Genomic DNA, 19,907 nt, shown 5'->3' with positions numbered 1-19,907 from the left:
AGAAGTGAAAAAGTTGCATTTATATCTAGTAAATAAGAAGTCACTTTGTATAATATGAAGTAATAAGGCTAGTTTATGGTGTAACTAATAAATTTACTTTGAATGTATAGCCTCCCAAGGCAATTCCTTTGAAGAAAATGTTAATTAGGAAGGGCAGATAAGTCCTGGAATTTTTAAGATAAGGGAAAAAGAAAGAAGAGAAGGGAAAAGAGGAGTAGAGAGGGGGGAAAACCCTACTCTATTATTTTGAAGTAATATTATTTTATTTAACTTATGACCACCTTTGTTACTTGTAATTTAAACAGTAATGAATTATTTGAAAAATGAATTAACATCAACTATACACTTCAATTGTTAGATTAAATCCCTCTCTTTGCTAATCCCCATTCATTTATTACAGTTTTTACCTATTTAATAAGGAATAACGTACTAAAAATTCAAAAGTATATTTGAATTGCATAGGCATTTCATTTCCTATGAAATGATACATTAACTCAATATTTTTAAATCCTTACCTCCTGTCTTAGAATCAACACTATGCATTGGTTCTAAGGCAGAAGAGTTGTAAGGGCTAGGCAATGGGTGCTGAGTAACTTCTGCAGAGTCAAATGGCTAGGAAGTGTCTGGGGTGAGATTTGAACCCAGAATACTCCCACCACTTAACCTGGCTCTCAATCCACTGAGTTACTTCGCTGCCCCCTAACTCAATATTTTTAAAGAATGATAATTCTTGGAGAAGTAAATCTTAATATATTGCTTGATTATTCTAGTATAACTATGATTATTAAATAAATTCATGAATTTTAGTAGATACACTTTTAAGAATATTAGCTCAAAATTATTCATGCTATTTGTGGTTGGACAGATGAATGTTTAACCTATGATAACTGTCTCTACTTCTTAACTAACCATTCTTTTTAAATTAAATTGTATTTTTACTGACAAAAATCAATTTTTCTCCTTCCTTAACCCTAGCTCATTGGGGGAAAATTTTCTTGTAAAAATATGCAGAGTTAAGAAAAACAAATTCATTCCTTGACTCTGTTAAAATGTTTTATTCTTAATTCTAAATCCATCATCTCTTTCACAATATTTAACTACCCATTTCCCAGGTATGTTACATTTCTACTATTTTTCAGAAGTTTCTCTTTCAAAGGTCACCAAAATGATTTTTAATCCCAAATTAGTGCTATTTTCCAAGTCTTTTTCTTCTTCACCTCATATATATCATTTGACACTAAGTGCTCCCTCCTTCTAAATATTTACTCTGTCCTTAGTTTCTAATACAATAGTTTCTTGGTTGTTTTCCTGCCTCAGTGGAACTGAAGTATTCCTTTTTATATCTTTTCATATGTTCTATTTCATAATTCTTTCTTCTTAATGTTCATGCTCTTCAAGATTCTTTTCCTGACCCTCTTAGATTCTCTATATGTACTTTGTCCTTTGCCACACTTACTCATTCTTATGGTTTCAACTGTAACTCATATTCAAATGATTGCAAAATATATTGCATCAGGACTCTATCTGCGTGTCACTAGGTAGGTAGATAGAACTGGGAAATTAGGCTCCAAAGAACAAGTTTTCATGCTCTTTCTAATAATAATGCTAGTATAGGTTTGCTTGTTCTCAGATTATCAAAGGGTAAAAAAGGTAGGAAAGGGAACACGGGAGATAAAGAAATAAACATTTATAAAATACACATTATTATCCAGGCTCTGTGCTTAGTGCTTTACAAATATCTTTCTCATTTAATATTATCAATAAAACATGCAGTATATTTTATAGTTGAGGAAAATGAGGCTAACAAAATGTGTGACTTGCCCAAAGTCACACATAATGGGTTTGTGAGGGTAAAATTGGATTAGAGTCTTCTTTTCTTCATTATATCCATTATATAATCTAGTTATAGGTAGAAACAAAAGCAGAAAGGTACTTGAAATAGGTAAGCCTAATTTCTTAGAAGAGGGTTTGAAAGAAGTGAAACACTCTGTATGGCTAACAATATGTAGAACTGAGGTTTTTCCCACAGTCAGGGAGCTTGAACATTTAAGTATATTCCAAAGTTTAGAAATTATTTTATTAAATATTAAGATGCATCCTTAATTTTCAAGATCCATTCACAATCTTATACTTATTTTGTCTTGATATCCCACACTTCACTGGTCATTGATTTCTGTACAATTTAATTGGTGTTTACTATATAATGCCTCATTTTATTACTTATCCTTTCATATAGTTACATTTTCTCTAGTGGATTATAAGCTCTTAAAGGAAGAAATTATACCTGACACATTTTTCTCATTTCCCTAGCATAGTGCCTTTTATATAAAATTATTTGGTAAATTCTTGGTTAATTGACTTTATATACTGATCAATACATAACTGTATAGATGACATATAAATTCACTTAATATTGAATGACTAGATGGCTAAATTATTTTAGTCTTAAAAAGAAGAGTTCTCAAAATTTGGGGAATTTTTCTATAATCAGACTACAAGTAGCCTATTTTTTTAGGTAGATTCACAAAATTCATTAGAAAACACATAAGTTTTACTTGACAGATTTTTACCAGTCCACTTATTTGGGCCATAATGATGGTTAATCTGATGACAGTAAATATCAGTAGTCTGAAAAAGAGTCATGTAAACCTTTATTTAGCATTTAAAGCTTTTTCACATTCAGAATTCTACATGCCTTTCCATTCATAGTAATCATTATTCCCCTCCACTCACTCTTAAGTATGGGTAAACTCTTCTTGCCATTCCTAGTACATAATATTTTATCTTTATTTTTTGTACCTTTGTATAGGCTTTCCTCCACATTTAGAATTTACTCTTCCCAAAAATTGACCACTCAGTCGGCCAATGTTAATAAACATTTATTAAGTACCTACTGTATACCAATCACTATTTTAAGCAATGGTGAAAAAAAAGCAAAAGACAGTTCCTGCCATCAAGAAACTGACAGTCTAATGAGGAAAATAACATGCAAATAATGATGTACTAACAAAATTTAGCTCAAATGTCACCGCCTTTATGAGGTCTTTTATAGTTCTACTAGATGGCAAGATAATTAGCATATCTGTGTATATATGTCACTGAATAAATATTCATTGTTTTTTGTTGTTCAGTCCTTTCAGTCTTATGTGACTCTATGTTCCCTTTTGAATTTTTCTCAACAAAAATACTGGATCATTTTGCCTTTTTTTCTTGAATTCATTTTATAGAGGAGGAAACTGAAACAAACAGGATTAACTGGCTTGTCATACATACAGGATCATTTAGCTAATAAGTGTATGCTCTAAATTTGAGCTGATGAAGGTGAGTCTTTCTAATTCTTAGCTCATTTCTCTATCTTTTATGCCACATAGTTGCCCTCATGTGGATATGTATCTATATCTATCTATCTATCTATCTATCTATCTATCTATCTATCTATCTATCTATCTATCTATCTATAGACATATAGATAGATTTCTGTGTTCACATATCGATTGATTCCCAACAAACATAAAGGCTCATGTTCTTTCCATTGCTCCATTCTCACATCAATTTCCTATTGAAAAATTAAAACTATGTCTCATACACATTTTTCTCAAAAAATGTTCCAGAAAAGTTCCAATTCTCTTTATTTATAATACCTTTCTTCTTCCAAATATCATCTTTTTTGTTCATGTCACCATTATCATTCCAGTTTCTTAGGTTTACATTTTTAATAATAACCATGAAATCTCACTCTGACTCATACCATATATCCCATCAGTTTCCATATCTTATCATTTCTATCTACACATCTCTCACATTTGGACCCATCATGCAGCTGCTGCTCTTCTTCAGTTCTTCATCACTTGTTAACTTTATTACAATTGGTCTTTTAATTTGTTTCCGTTGCCTATCTTTCCTTACTCTATTCCATCCCCTATAAGTTGTGAAAATTCTTTTCTGTAAGTAAACAGAGTTGACTATGACATTATCTTAATCTATAAATGCCAGAGATTCTTTTTTTGCCTTTGAGGTCAAATATAAAGTTTTTTGTTTGGCTTTTAAAGGAATTCACAACTTCACCCTGACAGCCTAATTATATATCAATTCTCTTCCTGAACTCTGTAGTCTAAACTAAATGGTTTTCCTTATCCTTCACATATGGCATTGTCTCCCATCTCTGTGCCTTTTCATTTTCTTTGTTCATGTCTAGAATTCACTTTCTCCTCATCTCCACCTCAATGAATCTCTTATTTCCTTCCTGATTCAGCTCAAGTACTACTTTGTACATTGAGTCTTCTCTTATTTTCTGAACTGCCCCTCCACCTGAACTATATTGTATCTATTTTTATATTTATTCTGTATTACTTGTATGTGTAAATGTCTTTTCAAATCAATGTCTGTTCTTTGAGTACATGGACTGTTTAATTTATGCATTTGTATTCCCAAGACCTACAACAGTCCTTGACACATAGTAGATGCTTAGTAAATAGTTTTTACTGATTTACTATTTAGCTTCTGCTTAAAGATCAGTGATCAGGAACTTAATATTTCTAAAAGTATACAATTCTATTTTCACAGTTCTAATTGCAAGGAAGTTCTTTTGGAATCATGCGTAAATTATTCTCTGGATTTTTATCCACTTTTAACTATATATGCCTCTTAGTGGCAAATATCTTTAGATTATGATAAATTATTCCAGTTGTTTCTTTTTATCTCTTTATCTTGGTTTGATGCTATTTTCCCTCTGTAAAATCTTTTCCACTTTTAAATCAACTCAATGTTGACTTAGATATAACCTTATTCATTCTGTTATTTAACTATTTCTCTGCTCTGAAAGCTCCTCCACCTACCTGTCTCCCAATGACTCAATAAAAGCTTTCTGTTCAAACAATTCTTTTGTCCCAAAATCTTACCTTGCTGTCACCTTTTAATTGAATTTTATACAATCATCTTTTGTATTTAAAATCTAAATTAGTTTCTGAAACCATTGTCTCCATTTTAAAATTTTGGCCATTAGAGGCTATATTTTGTTTAATTATGTATTGTCTCAGTTTTATAGATGTTGTGGTCCTCTATTATAAAGTGTCATATTTAATTATTGATTTCTATTAGTCTCAAATATGTAATGTATAAGAGCTATACATTTATATCTTTAAGAATTCTTTAAATAAGATATATAACATCATCATCTTATTTTGATTTCTTTTCTATTTGTGTTTTATACAGTTTATGAGTGATTTCACTTTTAGTGCCTTTTAGATTTGGGAAAAGCTGTCTTCTACCCTCTTAATCAAACAAATTAAATTTATAATGTATAATTAAAATAGACACTATCAAATGTTTTTCATATTCCTGATGCAAACATGGTATAATTCCTTAAAAGCAATAGGATTTTTTAAGTATATAGATTCCATTTTATAACTTAATTTTGTCTAGTAGATAAAACATTCATTTTGACACATAACATGAAATATTCTGTGATTATTAAGTATGCTAATGTGCATAAATAACTTTATATGTGTTTCATTTTATTTATTTATAAATGCAAAATTTAAATACATATATTGAGGTAAGTTGGATATAAAAATGAATAATAACAATGAACAAAGAAGACATAAATATAAGGAGGGGAACATCAATGTAGGCTTTAGGAAGCCTCAATTAATATAGATTCTGATGGACATAAAGAAGATGAGGAATACTTGGACTCTTTGTTTTGGGTAGAATTTAGTTGGAATAGTCAAAAAGAATAAAGGAAAATTCAGTGTTGTTTTTAATGCCCAGGTGATTCTTTCATACTGGGTGTAGGGGTAAGTTCAAACCCTTTAGAAACATGTAGAATTATAGAACTTAGAGCTAGAAAGGATATTAGAGTTCTAGTTACCTCACTTTTCAATTATGGAATCACACACACACACACACACACACACACACACACACACACACATACACCACACACCACACACAAACACGTCCCAGCTAAAATCCACTGATTCTGCAGAAAACATTTTAGATGACAGAAAAATCAACTTTCTTCTGTGTAACTTTTCACTCAGAATTATTGGATATCAGATTTAGAACATACTTTAGACCCCATCTTGTCCATCATGCTTCCTAAGGAGCAAATCACATTATAGCTTTATAATTTTGTTTCTTTTTAATCATGATGTTAATATTTAATTATGTTTAGACAAAATATACGTATTTGTTAACAGATGTGTTACTTAAGCTATTTAAAAGATGACTGAGTTTTTGACTACCTAACTGATATGGATAATGGATAATGCAAAATTCTAAAATATTTTCCTAATGAATTTCTATTTATTTACTCATATTTCTTCTGTATTTTCTAATTAAATTTGTATTTTAAACTTCAATCTCCATAAAAGAAATATGTGCTTTTGCTTTATATCTTCATATAGAATTAGCATTTACTTTGATTGTTCCATGCCAAAAAAAAGTTCAGATTGTGAAGAAAGAAATCTACCTTGTGATGTTGGGCTCTCCTCCCTGTTCTCCTCCACTCCAGCTTTTCCTTTGTACATGCCCAAAAGTCTCTGCATTGGTTAGCTTGTAAATTTTCCTGGAATAATAGATGTGGGGACTGGATCAGTGAAAGTCAGGATATAATGTGGAGGTTTAAACTAAGAAGGAAAAGATGTCTGTTGATCTCTTTACCAACTATCTATGTAGGAAACTGGAATGGAAACCAAAGAATAGATAATTGTGGTGATCAAGCTGATAAGCCACTGAGGGAAAATAGTACAAATTAAAGTTTCAGCAACAGGTGTAAGGCGCATAGTCTTTAGTCTTACTTTATTTTTACAAAAGTAATAAGATAGCTTAATTACATGATTAGAATACCTAGAGTCCAGCTGGAATAGTGTGTTGTTTTCCTTTTTTTTCCTTTCCTGTATTTTTTTCTTTTATAGGTGTATAGATTGTAAGATTACTTTGTTATTTTACTTTATCTCTCAGTAATTATTTATACACGTAATATATATTATGACTGACCTAAGACTTATCATATATGATATAATTTGATGAACTATGTATTATAAACTTGTTTTATTAGGAACTAAACATTGTTAGGAGCTAAACATATTTTACCAAATTATACACATATTTATTCATATGTATATAGACATTTAATATGTTATGTAATTAAAATTTCAGTAGTGGATCATTGCCAAAAGAATTATATTGTAATGATTTTATGTTAAAATTTATCCTAAGAAACAATATGTATTTTAGCATAAATTGTTAAATGCACACATAAATTAGCATTATTTAACTTTACTTCTGGCCACTTGCATAATCTATGATTGAGTGGATTTCCCCTACTATTAATTAGTTGAATTAGGTGGCAGAGAAGGAGTGTATCTGAAAAGTTCTTGAATAGAAAAAACATACAAATCACATAGTAAATAAGTGAGGATCAGGAAGAGTAATAGAATTAAAGAGTCAGAAGTGGGAGGAAGTATTCAAAGTAAAGTTAGAATCAAAATCTGGAATCTCAACAAAAGGATGACATGGTGTTCACAAGAGACAAAGTTACTAAGTTCCTAGCTATCAAACTGGTTGAAATGTCATTCCAGTTTGCCACATTCATTTGGCTTGCTGTGCCTTCTTAATTTTGACTTTATATTACCAGCACCATCCCATATTTTCTGAAAGTTCTTGTAGCTGTACAATTTCTGTAACTTTTGTCTTCATTGTTCTCCAGTAAAACTTGATCTTGTATATTTAAAATAATTTTAGATTGTTCTAGAAATTGGGGATACACTAAAACCAGAATAAGCCATTTAGATTTATTCTTTGCTAGTCATTCTCTACATCAGCCTGAAAATAATCTGGAGCTGGTTATTTTATAATTTTGAGTGCAGGTGAAAGGAATAGCACCATATTCTAGGCTTTTACTACAATATGGTTAGCACTTAGCCTGTGTAAATATGATCTATCCCTTTAGTAAATCTAACTAGAAACATTTTCTGGGGACTTTCCAGGAGTGTGGACTTTTTGGATTCCTGCCCATGATATGAATTTGGTTTTTCTTTGCTTGAGCTTCCTTCTCCATTCTCATTATGAACACTTGGCTTTTAATTATTTCTCTCTTTTTCCTCTTCAGAATTCTTTGCTTTCCTTGCTTGTAGTTTAATAATTTTAAGTCTTTTAAGATTAATTATGTTGAAGGGAACATACTACACTATAGTAAAAAATTGCCCAATATTGGGAAAAGACTATGAGATCAGTACTCACAAAATCTGAGTTTGAATTTTGGCTTTTTTCCTTAACATTCTATTGACTTTGGGCAAGTCATATCCCTTCTGTGAGCTTCAATTTCCAAAACTACTAAGTTAGAGCTTTGGATAGATTGATCTTCATGACCCTTTATAGATCAGTCCTATGTTAATAAATAATTAACAAAAAGTTGCAAAATTTCTCCTTAATTGTTAGATTCCAAGGAGACAGAGGTCTAAATCAAAGCTGTCCCAGGTTTAGGAACATCAAGAAGATTAAATGTGCTTTGAAAATTGAATGAAATCATCTTGTCATCAATCATCTCTCATGACAATTGGAAAGGTAGAAACAAATGATAATTTATTATTCTTCTAACCTATTCAACTAAACTAAATTTTAACACATCATTCCCAGTAATTCCCATTACCACTTTTATTACATTACTTTTATATTGACTATTTATGGGAGAAATGGTTGCTACCATTTGATATAGATTCCTGGGCAAATTCCTTAACCTCTCTAAATCTCCAATTTTCTCATTTGTAAAATGAAGAGGTTAAACTCCATCCATAATTCCCTTCCAGTTTAAAATCTTTGATCCTATTTTGACTTGACAGTTGTGGTTCTTGGTTTTTAATTTTTTTTAATTTCAAGAGTAAAAATCATTTGGACTTTTCAGCAAAGTCCATTAATGAAGGTCCTATTGTATATCATGGATTCTAATTTCTGCATATGTTTCCCATAAACCAGAAATAATGTGGTTTTTTAGACTGAATTAGGCCTTTATTTAAGTTGATATTGAATGCCATATTCCATTTGGTTCTGCTTGGAACCTTCCTTGAAGACTCATCCACCATTGTCAAACCCAAAGCAGAGTTTCCAAAAAAAATCTGGGGATGGTGAAAAATACATTGTTAAGTAATATTTAAATTTTTTTGAGAAAAATAATGCATTGGAGATGTGAATGATTTCTAAAATTATATAGCAGTACCCTCTAGTTAGTGTTCCTTTAGTGCTCCAATTACAAATTAGGGGTTTATAATTTTGCAGCCTGAAAAATTCTCTTTCTGCTAATGTTTGACTTAATACAGACTCTTACCCATTACCAAATTGGGAAGAAAAAAAATCTAAGAAAATATAGACCTGAGCATGTTCCTTTTGCATTTTACTAAAGTAATTGCATTTTTGTTTTCTTTGGAAGAATATTCTATTCTTCATTTGAAGTAGACTGCAAGCATTTCATTTGGAATAAATAGATATCAATTTAAAATAAGAAAATGGTAAAAAGCTATTAACTTTAAAATAATTTTGACCCTTGAATAACTTCCCACTAGGAAATTTACTACCTATTCATATTGATAATCCTATAATAAACAAAATTCTCTTGTCTTGAATAGTGTGTATATTCACTTAAATGAGAAGGTGATAGTTAAGAAAGTTATAGTAATTGTATTCATGCATTTTTGACATTCATCTGCAATACAAAGTACATTCATTTTGTTATGTCAAAAGACTATGTAATAGGTCAATTTAAAAAATTTTTGGAATCGCTCATTTGACTAGTATACTATGATCTCACAGATATCTTAGGAGAGCTCCAATGTGTAACAAAAGATGAAATGATTGACGAAGAAAAAGTTTGATCTTCCACACATATCAATTTATTAAGCAGTGCATGCCAATGGTCAAACAAATTGGGATCAAGTCCTTTTTCTCTTTTTAGGAATGAACTATGAATACAGAGGGACACAGCATTTTATATCAAAAACAATTAATCAAATAAGACCAATTAATTAAAAGGAAGCAATCCATTAGATATTTTTTTTATTAATAATTGGATAAAAGATTAGGGTATAGATTTTCTGCTGGACTCTTTCTAAATTCTTGAATCTACTTTTCCTTGCTGTTTCCAGTCTATCTTTAGGTCTCTGGGGCAGACACTGCTGCCAACTGTTTTCCTGGGGATGCTGCTGAGATGAAAATTCCAAATTCCCTGGTCCTCTGGAGGGGAGAAAAATCAAGATATTCTTCTCTTCTTGCCTCCCAGCCCTCAATGGATTCCTACTCAGGGGCTTGGTTGGAGGCCTCTATCACCAAATTCTGAGATGCTTAAGAATCTCTAAAATTAGCTCACTGTTTAAAAAAAAAAACATTCACAAGGCATAACCAAGTGTCTTGACCAATCCAAATTAGACTTCTGTCTTACTTAATTGAGCTTTGTCCAGGCTATGTTTACACTTAGTTCACCCCATCAGGTGGATTTTTCACTCCAGATGTATTCTCTACCTGATAAAGGTAGTATGTTTTTAGTTACCTTATAATGGATGGAATGCACTGTTTTATTGATGTACTCAATCATCTTCACCTTTACATATTCAGTGAAGAAATTATTATAATCTGTATTTACACAATAGAAAAGATGGGAGGGAAAAAAGCACATTGGTTCTCAGTTTTTATGGAAAAAATATTAATGAGTTATGTATTTTTCCAAATTAAAAAATTCAGACACAAACTGGTACAAGATAAAAGCAAACTGCTACTATTTTGTGTATTCGTGTATGTTTATATTTTAATGAAATATAGTTGAATGCTCTGAAACTCTTTTTGCTTTCATATTAAAGTAGATTTATGACCTAAAGATCATTTGCATCAGGCAAATAAAAGATAAGTAAAGTACATATTTATATTTTGATATCACAATATTGGATGTGTTTTTAGTTGTTTATTTTGGGCATATCTTTCATATTTGTAAAATGAGTGAAAGGAAACAAACAAGCAAAACATAGTCATTATAAAAGTCATTGCAACAGAATATATCTGACTTACCTATAGAAGTTAATTGACAAGGAAGTCACACTTCCCAAGTTATAGAATTGTTACTAATGTAACTAGTTGATTCTTACAGTAATGTATTAAAATTATAATTATAAAATTAATTTTCAAGGGTCTGAACCACCAAAGATCTTATACCATCACTGTTTGGCCTATAAATACTGCTTGATGTTAGGAACTTAATAACTTTTTCATCTCAGATGGATATTCTAAATTATAGGTAATAACATTAGCAGAAAATTCCACATGGCCTGAAATATAAAATATGATGCCCAAGAAAAGGACATGTAAAGATAAAATTAGAACACAAGATTATCTAATTTCTATACTGTCTAGATATTAGATTCTCCAAATTTAACCTTTTTTCCCCTTAAGTTTTGCTATTTGACAATGAAACAAATTTTGTTCTAGTTCTGTATCACTGACAATTTATTTGATATTTGAATTGGATGACCCAGAGATTTGTGCACAATTCTTGCAACATACTAGGTTTTTAGTAAATTTTTTGTTATATCTATCACCAACTCCATACGTTTATAGTAAGGATCAAATGAGAACACATGTAAAGGTTCTTTACAAACTTTAAAGCATTATGTAACTGCTCTTAAAATTGTTAAATTTTATGATTGCTGTAGAGTTGAAATTACCTTGACAAGAATAAAACTGTTTATTGGAGTCACTTTCGTAGTGTTGGAAATGTAGAAATGTTCACAGAATTGAAATTTATTAAAAAACAAAAAAACAACTTGAAAACTTTTCTCTTATTACAAGTTCTGTGATATATTACTTTTACAAATTTGTAGAAATTTCTCATGCAACCCATCTTTCCGTCTTCCTATACAATGATAATAATACATTCATATATATGCATAATATGTATATGTACAGTATATATGTATAATAATAATATTCTATAATAGCACACATACAGTCTTACCCATATTTCTTTGGGCCCTGCTTGCCTGATTACTGTTCTAGGGTGTGAACATATAAATGTTCTCCATAACTGAGCTAGTTAATTTTGACATGGGAATTTCTAAAGTTTGGGAAATATGTTTATAAACAAGAAATATGGAAGGTATTCTTTTAAATTCTACACTGTCAGATGGTAGAGCTGAAGGTGTTCAGTTAAATCCAAACACTTGTATTTTTTAAAAAGGGACTTAATGCTTCAGTACCAGTTTAAAAGTAATGAAATACCAAATGGTTGAAATAGATTTTTGTAGATTGTATAATGTTCTCCTTGTGATGGAAATCATTCTGATCTGCTGGAGATTGGTCAATGTAGCCTATTTGTAATGTGATATAGTCTTGTGTAAGTATCCCATAAAACTTGGTAAGAGGTAATAATTCTATTTTCTTATTTGTGGCTGCATCATAATGTTTGCCTTAGTGATGAACAGACTTTTGGACTAGCAATTTTATGAAAATGTTTATAAAATAATAACTTCATGTTAGGCAGTTTAGTCCATAATCTCAAATGTGATTTAAGAGGAAGTGTTAAAAATCCATTTTGTAAATTGACAGAACTCATTACCTAATGTGTTGAAGTACAGATGGAAAGAAATATCAAAAGTGGGTTAATAGAACGATAATAGCTAATTCTATTTAGGCCAGACTGCAGTGTCTTGATAACATATTCATATTAGTTCTTGGTGTTCTAATTTGATATGTTGCACTAGTGCTATTAACATCAGAAAAAAAGACTAATGAGTAATAATATGTAGTAAATATCTAATTGCTCTATCAGCAGGAGAAGTCCACAAGACTAGTATTTTCTATAACAGTAATATTTCTACTTTTCATAATATTTGGATTCTGTAGTACAAGATTAACACATAGTTTCATGTATTCTCAATGTTAAAAATTCTGTTTTTTTGTGGATAAAGTATATTCAACCTATTAGCTAATGTATCATTTTAAATTTTATAATGTTAAATTATTTATTAAAAAAAACAAAACAAATTGTTAGAAAATGTTATTGGTAGTTAAATAATCAAATAGGTTCATGTATACTTTATCAGCCTCGTAATAAAAAGTAAAGTGATATTATAAGATATTTGATTAAGGCCTTTCAGGTACTTACATTAAATTAATAGGATATATATTGTGATTAACAGTGAAGATACAAATGTGATTTTAAGTATCTTATAAAATATCATTAATCCTCAAATTTAGTTACTAAGCATTAATGGGGAAATTTCAAAAGGTTAAATGTCACTTAAAAATTATTTCATAATTTAAAGTCTCAATAGTTTTTGAAGTCTATTCCAGAAAGTGTTGGGGGAGAAGGGAGAAGCTTTTATCAAATATTAGTATATGTAACTAAATATGAATATAAATCAAATATTATGGTAATATATGATGTATAATATAAACTAACTGATAAATAAGATTGAAGTAATATTAATGTATTGAAAATTAGAAATATATCATAATTGTTGCATATTATTAATTTGATACATATGAATTAATGAGATTTTATAATAATTTTCCTAATTTTTAAAAACAATTTCACTGTGGTGATTCTATAAGATTGAAAAAAAATGAAGAAGAATCATAATGGAAAGACGTCTTAAGATGATATCTAGTATAGTCTCCTTGAGTATATAAACAACTTTCAAAAAGTCTATTTATGACAGCCAGATAGGATTAGAACTTTGGTCTCTTGTCCTTTTCATTGTTCCACACAAACTTTGAGCACAATTGTGTTTCTCTTAAAATTCTGATGAATACTTATGACATGGCTATGAAGCAAGTATGAAATATTATTCTTCCTTCAAAGAGCAGATGGCTGTGAGTAATAAATAAAACACATTGGCTATTAGTTATGAGTCCAATATTCCACTTGAGGAAATTCAGAATGTAGTTGAATGAATTTTAGAGGGCCATGGTTCGAGTGTTTAAAAAGTTATAAGATACAGAGACTCTGATTTTGGAGTATCTTTATCTATGTAAATAATGATTGTCACATATACACAAGAAAAGAGGATAACATTGTTTTGTGTGGGAAAAGCCAGATTTTAAAAATCCACTAATTAGACTACCTTCAATATGCCTTTGTCATTTGGTCTGAGTTAATGAAAACACTTCATTCTTCCATGGTTCTTCTATCTTACAAGGTCCTTTCAACTGTTTTATTTTGATTGAGAAGCTGATTTCAGCTATTGCTGAATGGCATGCATAATCCCATAGTATTCTGAAAGCCTTGATGCACTTCTTTTTCTACCACTGTGTAACATGGACTGGGAAGAATATAACTTTATGATGTCTAATTTAGTTAATGTCCCCTGTGTGAGCATGGGAAGGTTAAGTTTTGGCACATGTGTGAGTGCTTGTGTGTAGGGGTGTTGCATATTTTAATATTAATTACAATGAGATCAGATAGTATTATCTCTAAATTTCCCAAAAGACTATGGCTAAAAAATAGCAATTATGAAATAGGATTTTAGTTAACACCATATTGATTTCATACCATGATTCCTTTTTTCTAAAAAAGGCTGCCCTTGTGGAAGTTGTGACTCTATTGATGAACATCAGCCTTGTATGGAAGTTTAATTACTGTAACCATAGTAATAAATATATAAATGTGACATAAGAAATGCTACAACTGCCTGTTTTGTCATGGACTGTAACTGAGAATTGTGACTTTAATACTTGTTAGCTATATGACCTTGGTCAAAATATTCTGAAGAAAATTTTAATTTTAATTTTAATTTTAATCATGATTATTATATTGATAGGAGGCAGTATGAGACAAAGTTCAAACCTGCCTCTGACACTACTGCTTTTACTCTGGACAAATTATTTAACCTTTACTGTCTCAGTTTCATCATATAACAAGTGGGAAATAATATTATCTACTCCACCAGCTTATGAGTCTCAAGTAAGATTAAATATGTAAGCTGATTTGTAAACCTTACATATTTCTATATGAATTATTTATTAAATATAAAGTTATATATTTTAGTATACATAATAATTCATATTTTTAGAAAATGGCTTTTGAGGAATTTAAGGGAATTAAATTTAAAAAATATCTGGGTTTTGACTGAGCATTTCAGATTCTTCAAAAGAGGAAAGATAAAAGAGAATCTCCAGTTTCTTTTTAATTAGGGGGGAAAGGATGAATTTATCAAACATGTTACTTTGGGGAAAAATGGGTCACACGGAACAGGCAAATTACATGAAAATCAGAATCTGAACATTATAGTACATTGGGTGGAAATTGAGTAATTTCAGAGAAAGCTGTCATCTTTTTCCTCCCCTTTTTAAGGTTCCAAGCTAAGAGGTCTAAAAGATAGCAACTAGCCTAGTATGGGATGAAATAAAATGGAAAGAACAATTCCAGGCTTAGCTAAATATTCTTACATCAAGATGATTCATTAGTATTTTATAAGGAAGTCTATGGAATTGATGGGATCATATGCGATTTGACAGGACAATACTTTTGCTATCCATGAATGCAGTTCCCTGAAGATTTAAAATTATAAAAGAAATTAATCATATGATTTTACTTTTCTCACTAGAGCTTTAGCTATAATAATGGCTTACAAAGTTAATAGTGTAACAATGAGATAGAAGATACGTAGTTCTTTAAACCATTATTATTTTGGTAGAAGACCCATGTGTACCAAGAAATTATAGACAGATTTATGTACATTTAATTTTTTATGAAGAGCATATTTTGATTTTATTCATTGATTTTCTATTATAAATTTATAGGGATTAAAGCTTAAAAATTTCTACATCTAATGATTGGAAAAAATATTAAATTAACTGTTTTAAAGCCCTTTGTTTGCTAATGTTCTCCTGTGTTTGGCAATGTTTTGAAGTAAAAGAATTGGATCCTATATAGAATTCAGGAGGCAATTAGTCTAATCCTATAACTGTTTTTTATTGGTGTTTAATGAATGTTTATTGATTGGCAGGAGCATTCAGAAGACCTGAGTGCAAATTCAGCCTTTGATGCTAATTGCCTTTATAACCTTGTATAAGTCATTTAACTTCCCTATGCCTCAGTTGTCTCATTGGTAAAATAAAGGAGTTGAACTAGATATAACCTCTGAGATCCCTGCCATGATCTTTGAAGAAGGATCATCTGATGGATTTTTGGCATTTCTCATAAAATTTCCCTCTGACCTCTAATAATAATAACAATAATAAATAATGACAAACATTTATATATTGCTTACTATCTGCCAGGCACTGTGGTAAACACTTAATAATTACCATCTCATTTAATCTTCACAAACAATCCTGGGAGATAGGCACTATTATTATCCCAATTTTACAGATGAAACTGAAGTAGACAGAGTTAAATGATTTGTCCAGGGTCACGCAGCTAGCAAGTGTCTGGGATTGGATTTGAACTCATGCATAACTGTTTTTATAGATAAGAAAACCAAGGCACAAGGAAATAAAATGACTTGGCTATGGTCACACAGCCATACTAGCAGAAGATGTGACCCAGGGATCCATGATGCCAACCATCAATAAAAATAAATACATAGTAAAAACTCTTACCAGATAAAAATATGTACGGAAAACAATAACAATAAAATTATTTTAAATTATTTTACCTTTTGATTTCCATTTTTAAAGATATTCTGTTATTTGAGAACTCAAAAAAGTAAATATTCTCCTTTACTTTCCAGCTTGCAGCTTACTTCATTGTTTTCTTTTTGTCTATTAAGAAGATTTTATTTTTCCCTAATTACATGTAAAACAATTTTTACCATTCTTTAAAAATTTAAGCTCTAAATTTTCTCTTTCCCTCCCTCCCTTAATGAGTTCTTTGGTATTGTCTTGGATTATTTTATTGCTAAGAATAGCTGTGTTTTAAGTGTTTCATGGTATATTATTGCTATTATCACACATATTATTCTTCTGGTTCTCCTCACTTCACCCTGCATCAATTCATATAAGTCTTTCCAGGTTATTCTTAAATCATCCTGCTTGACATTTCCTGTATCACAATAGTATTCTATTATGATCATATCCTACAAATTGTTCAGCTATTCCCCAATTGATGGACAACCCCTTACTTTCTAGTTCTTTATCACCACACAAAAAGCTGCTATAATTTTTGTGCATAAAGATCCTTTTCCACTTTAAAAAAAATCTCTTTGGGATAGTAGTTATATTTCTGGGTCATTGAGTATGTACTGTTTTATGGGCCCTTTGGGTGTGGTTCCAAATTATTCTATAGAAAGGTTGTCTATATTTAATTTAAGTGGAATTTCTTTTTCTATGTCTTGATGCTTAACTTTGTTGGTAATACATAGAAATTCTCATGATTTATGTGGATTTATTTTATGTCTTGCAACTTTGCTAAAGTTTTTAATTATTTCAACTAGTTTCTTAATTGATTCCCTTGGGTTCTATAAATAATCCATTGTACCATCTGCAAAGAGTAATGGTTTTGATTCCTTATTTCCTATTCTAGTGCCTTCATTTCTTTTTCTTATTTTATTACTATGGTTATCATTTCACATACAATATTCAATAATAGTGGTGATAATAGGCATCGTTATATCACCCTTGATCTTATTGGGAAAACTTTTAGCTTAATCACATTACATAATGATTGCTCAAGATCTCACATAGATACAATTTATTTTAAGGAAAAATTCCTTTTTCCTTTGTTTTTTAATGTTTTTTTTGTTTTATAATAGTAATAGATATTGTATTTTGTCATAAGCTATTTCTGCATCTACTAACATGATCATGTGATTTCTGTTGGTTTTGTTATTAACATGATCAAGTTACCAATGGTTTTATTATTGATCCAACCCTGTTTTGCTAGCTTAAACCCTATATGGTTAAAGTGTATGATTCTTGGGATATATTGCTGTAATCTCCTTGTTTGCATTTTATTTAAAATTTTTGTATCAACATTCATTATTTATTTCATTTTTTGAGTAGATTATCCTTTCTTAGCTTAACTCAATACCCAAGCTACTAAATTAGTTCTTACACTATAAATATAATATGAATTTTAAAGGTTAGGAATAATACCCTGAAATACTACTTTTTATGATTAAGACAATAAGAAATCAATGGTTTTAGTAGCTTATAATTCTCATTTTAAAACCATTTTTTTCAATAAATTTACATGGGAATATGGAGCCAAGTCAGTTTTTGGTTCATCTTGCTTTTCCTTTGTTTCATTTTCTCCTCTTTTCTACCATATACTTAGAAATATTTTAGAATAGGATGTTTCAGAATAGGATGAGAAAAGAAGACTAAGAAGAGTTGAGTCCTTGTAAGGGGTTGCATTCTCATTTCCAGACTCATTTTGCCAACTTAATTTTTCTCATTTTGGATTATTCCACAACTTGATATTATTTCCCAAAATTATATTAATCTACCATCTTTCCATTCATTGCTTTGTATGTCACATTTCTTTAATAGAATGTTCTTTGTGCAAATTCACGTTCATTTCCTTTGCCATAATACATATTAAATGTAACAAAGCAAAGCAAAATCCCATTAACTCAGAATACTTTTTTCTATATCACCTTAGCCAGCTTAGTATATATACTTTATTGATTTTCTTGGATGATTTCTTATTATGTTTTTTTTAATATTTTATGATATATATTTTTTTACTTCATTTAGTTTGTCAACTTTTGGGCAAGAATTGTATCATCCTTTTTTTTAGTATAATTATAGTAGTAAATAACATTCTAGTTATTTACAATCAATATTGTTTTTTACTTTCAAATTACTTTGTCTTCAAATCATCTTCTCCTCCATGTGATGGATCCCAGAAAATAGAGTGGCTATCCTTGGTCTCTGATAGTCCAGGTCTTAATTTTAATAAAGTAAGTGGACAACAAGATTATAAGCTTGCTGGAAAAATATATAAATGCCTTGTGATCCCTTCATGAAGTAGTTACAGATTTCTTTACTGAGTTAGAGAGGAAGCCATGCTTTGGGCTAACAATGAATGGCTTTACCTCCCTTAGGAGTTATCCTACCTGAAAAAAAACCAAATACCTCTGTCCCAAAACAACAGTAAATACAAAGATACTACAACATGAACATTGCTGAATGAGCCAATTGTAAGACTGATTCCATTTGGACAAGAAAGTCTTATTTTAAAATTGATTTTTATTTGATGCAAGAAACTTGCCATATGAGGCAGAGTGCTGGACCTCATAAGAGACATCTGAAATTGTTGCAGAGAGTAAGAAGAGCAGAAGCTCATGCAGATATTTTGATCCATCCTTAGAATTTTATTACCACTCCTTCCTTCAGTACTGTAACTATAGTGTCATTAAAGATCTAACTGTTTCCAAAAAGCAACCAGACATACACTGATCTATAAAATTTCAGGAACAACATTTATAATAAATGTCACCATACTGAATACTCTAGTCTCCAAAGTACATTGCAATGTGAAGTTTTCAGAATATAGAGAACTAACAGAAGAAATTAAAATCTTGTAGGAACAGGATAAGACATATCTTATTGCTCTAATTATATCTTATTCTGGATTGTCTTAAAGACATTTAAAGTTAATCTATGGAAGGTTATTCTTTATCAAAATAATAATATTCAAAAGCAAAAATCAGTCTTTCTACATGTTTTCAAAATTATTTAGTTGTAAGTATGCAAATATCATAGCAGGAGAATAACTTGCTTCAGAACCATTTCTATTTGAACTCAGTAAAAAATGAAAGGAGTTAATAATATAATAATGATAACTGGTGATGATAAATTTCAATGATATAGTAATAAAGTTGAATATAAATTATTTGAGGGGCAATTATTCTTTTTTATTTTCTTTATTGCGGTACAGTGAATATAGAACTTACTTTGAAAATGGTAAGACCATGTTT

The 19,907-nt window shown here is 30.1% G+C and overlaps 1 protein-coding gene and 1 long non-coding RNA gene across 2 annotated transcripts in view; both read left to right on the top strand.

Moving 5' to 3' along the window:
* MACROD2 (mono-ADP ribosylhydrolase 2) overlaps nt 1-19,907 on the top strand; it is a 2,426,984-nt gene that overhangs the window by 398,613 nt on the left and 2,008,464 nt on the right. The gene's annotated exons all lie outside the window — the stretch shown is intronic.
* Nucleotides 5,464-11,803, top strand: LOC130458365 (uncharacterized). Its single transcript, XR_008917613.1, has 2 exons — nt 5,464-8,568; nt 10,140-11,803. It is a non-coding gene; the product is annotated as an uncharacterized LOC130458365 (long non-coding RNA).

Source organism: Monodelphis domestica, chromosome 1 (genome assembly GCF_027887165.1).
Source record: "Monodelphis domestica isolate mMonDom1 chromosome 1, mMonDom1.pri, whole genome shotgun sequence".
NCBI classification, from domain to species: Eukaryota; Metazoa; Chordata; class Mammalia; order Didelphimorphia; family Didelphidae; genus Monodelphis; species Monodelphis domestica.
Note: the sequence above shows the minus strand (reverse complement) of the source record. Positions and strands in the feature narration are given on the sequence as shown.